This window comes from Hyposmocoma kahamanoa, unplaced genomic scaffold (genome assembly GCF_003589595.1).
Source record: "Hyposmocoma kahamanoa isolate Upper Pololo Valley unplaced genomic scaffold, ASM358959v1 102, whole genome shotgun sequence".
NCBI classification, from domain to species: Eukaryota; Metazoa; Arthropoda; class Insecta; order Lepidoptera; family Cosmopterigidae; genus Hyposmocoma; species Hyposmocoma kahamanoa.
The window spans coordinates 18,646,603-18,650,411 of NW_020653337.1; positions in this window are offsets into that span (position 1 = coordinate 18,646,603).

Genomic DNA, 3,809 nt, shown 5'->3' on the forward strand with positions numbered 1-3,809 from the left:
TGTCTCAGGGTGACGGATGCAGTGGCAGTGTCCATCAGATCTTTGCGATTTAAGGCTCTGAGGGGCACTGCAACTGTTATGGACAGGCGTGTAGCTTACCATCAGTCGCTTGATTTATAAAAAAAAAATCAGTTTAAAGACTTTTGATATCTCTTATATGTACGGAATAATCGCCTGGGTACACTTAACGATTATACCCTGTATATTAAGGGCTTAAATATTATTACTAGGGTTACGTTAAATGTATGGAATTAGGTCCCCGCAACTGAGACCTCAAAATGACAGCGTCCTTCTTTAATAACCGATTTCAAACACGGAGGAGGTTTCTACTGTACACTGTTGAGGAGCTCCTCTCATCTGTCAATTCCATTATTAGATCAGCTTTCTTAGGTCAGGTCACCGTAACTTTAATTTTCATGGAATTTGACATGTGCCAAGTTTTATTGAAATTGGGTAACGGAAAATCAGTGAAATCAAATAAACCGTCATCTCCTCATTTGCCACCCTTAGAAGCGGAGTATTTTCTTTAGATTTGAATGGGATTACTACTGAGCTACCCCCTTTCCAACAAAAAAAGATTAATCGAAATCGGTTCATAAATATCATAATAGCGTAATATACATATAAACAAAAATAAAAAAGAAATGGGATTGAGAACCTCCTCCTTTTTTCAGCTGGTTCAAAATAACAATCTTACATTTAAAAATTATTTATAAGTTTACCATTACACATTAATGTAGCTACGAAGAGATTGCTACTTAGCAATAAAGCCGCCCTTTGAATTCTGTTGTCTTAATGGTGTGTCTCTACATTGTCAATGTGTGCAATAAAGAGTATATTATAGTATTGTCAATAAATATTTTTAAAATTTATCAAGTAAAATTGTTGAGGGAGAAATTAAAAAAATAATAATATATTCACCGTGTGTGTTAATTTACGGTTTGAGTTAAGCATCGATCGCGATCGGAGCCGTCAACAAAATAATAAAGATGTTCCTCGATAAATGGTCCGGTGGCGAGTTCAGCCGGTTAATTATTAAAAGCCAATCGCAATTATGTGGCCACTTGACGGCATGTGGAGGTCCCACAAAGCCACAATTACGCACCGGCCCTGAATTTCATTTGCTATGATCGTGCTACTGAGTTATAGATGGTTACAGGTTACAGATTTTAAGTTATACAGGGTGTAATAAAATGGTGCAACAAAATGGTGCAAATAATAATCTAGACTTTTATTGTACTTAGCACATTCGTGAGAGGTTCGTGCTTTTGCCGATTGATGCGCTGTGGCAGATATTTTTCTCAGACATTAATACAAACTTTACAAACGTGTCTTTTACAGGCTATAAAATGAATGTAAAAAACAATGATACTTACGTCATTAGACGTTGACGTCTATAAAACGCCTGCCGACGTTGCGGGTGCATGCCAGCGATCATTGTATGTGGGAGTAGTGCTTACTTATCTTGTAAAATTCCGGTACTGCTAGAGATTTAATATTTTGATATGTTGTAGAGCAATCACGTCACTATTAAGATTTTGGGTGGCCAAATAGGGTTCTCATATGTTCTTCGTTGAAACAAAAAAAAAATTAAACGATGTTGTTCTACATCACTTACAAATGCTTAAGGCGTTGTAGGTAGCTCGCGCGAATGTCTTAAGAGTGTAAACAATATTTGTTTTACAAACTTTATAAATATATACTGGATAGCACAGAGACGGAGACGAACGCTAACATGGGACCAGAACTCATAGTATTCCTCCCCTATCAATGATCAAGAGCAACAAAAATACACAAGGTACAAAAACTTCTTATAACAATTGTTAGCAAGTATGGTAACCGTTTACCCATAGGTATTATATAGCCTTATTGTTTGCTGTCCATATAGGCGGCACTTCGCTGTTTGTATTTGCTGCTGGGTGTGTGTTGTATTTGGAAAAATATTTGACGTATGAGGAACAGAGAGCCATGGAGCATGACACGCTCGGTATCAAGCTTATAGACCGTGTACCCAATGTCCAGATTCGAAGTCGAACAAAGGTAAAGGACGCGGGGAACTACACCACGAAGTGAAGCTGGGCAGGGCACCTGATACGGGTACAAGACGACAGATGAAGTAAGGCGATAACTGAGTTGCGTCCAAAGACTGGATACTGGAACGTCGGGCATCCAGGAACGAGATGGGCGGACGACATCGCAGGAATTTCGGGGCGAACCTGGATGAGATTAGCATGGGACAGAAACTTGGAGAACTATACCCAGCAGTGGGTGAAATCAGGCTGTATATGATGATGACGATGACGATGATCCATAGCGTGGACGGTTTTCGTCATTATTTATATTATGTCATTATTAATATTATAACTGCGTCTGTCGCCGAATTGTTGGCTAGTTCCCATTCCCAAAAGCGGGCCTAAAGAAATATTACTCTGCTCTCTATACTGCTTGCAATAAGAATAGTTTAAAGTATAAAATATCAGCTTGATGTGAGGTTCTTTCCATACTTATTGCGAGCGAATTTAGCTCACTTTCCCGTTCCCCTAGCCAAACAGACATAGATAACTTTAGAATAGAAAAAGATTGTATCCAAATTATTTAGTAGGCTTGCGAAATCCACATTCTATGTTAGGGCTCCATCGGCAAGTGGCCAAACTAGTCGGCGACATCTGCCCGATCTAGCAAGCAAAAAGAGTGCGTTTCTTTCTTTATTAGCGCATGATAAGTGGGTAAGGACCGTTAATGCCCGGTGCTCTTCTAGAGATTACTGTCGATTGATCTAGAGGCATTTGGCTGGCGGGCACTCGTTCGGTAAACCTGCGCAATTTGCGGTCGGTCAACTCTATTTGAGAAAAAAGATATAAGAGACGTAGATTTATACTTACTTTGACGAATAATAAAAGCTTTTTATTTTGTAGAATAACAGCGACTATGGAAAACAACTCACGTTTAAAACTTAACATATGCAAACGTAATAATTACATAAAAATTCATTGTGAGGAACTCGAAAAAATAATGTACTTAAGTGAATTATAATTTGCACATCAAAAAGCAGAAATGCGACTATTCACTTCAATGTTGCATTGACGGCAAAATTGTGTTATCCAAATTACCAATAAAAACAATATTATGTTTATTAGATATAGATTATTTTTTATTGAGAATGTAATCGAGGACCGAAATAAAATTTTTACTGCTCTTCAATAAAACCACAGTCATTTGATTATGCTATAAAACGTGAATTCTAGGCTTGTATCTCGATGTAAATAATTCCTAAACTCAATTATTTATTTAATTATGTGTAAAAAGAACTCCGAAAGTAAAATAAATAACTTGTTCAAAGTTTTAACTGATGACAATACTTTTTTAATTTAATTTTTTCCATATAAGCGCAACTATAAATAAAACTTTCGCGATGTAAGCGCGTTAAATCGAAATCCGACGATGGCTGGAACTCGTCCTGGTGCACCTGCGACAATTTTTATAGTATAAATTTGCATTAATTCATTTAGTCCTGTTTTTCATAGCATCGGACGCCTGCGCCAATGCGGCGTATAAATGGGTTAGCCGGTAAGTGGTGGTATCTAGCTGCTAGACGCATCGAGCCGGCTCCCGCGCGGTGACGTCCGACGGCGGTTAATTGACGGTTGCGCGCGCGCACCGCACCGCCCGCTGCCGCCTGCGTATCACTCTCTAGAGACTGGTTTGCGAGACATCTTGCGAACGTCTGTTATACCTATGAACATTCTTTATACTTGCTTAGATCGCTAAAGGTGCTACGTTCACTTTTCACAGCCTACAAACCAGTAAGA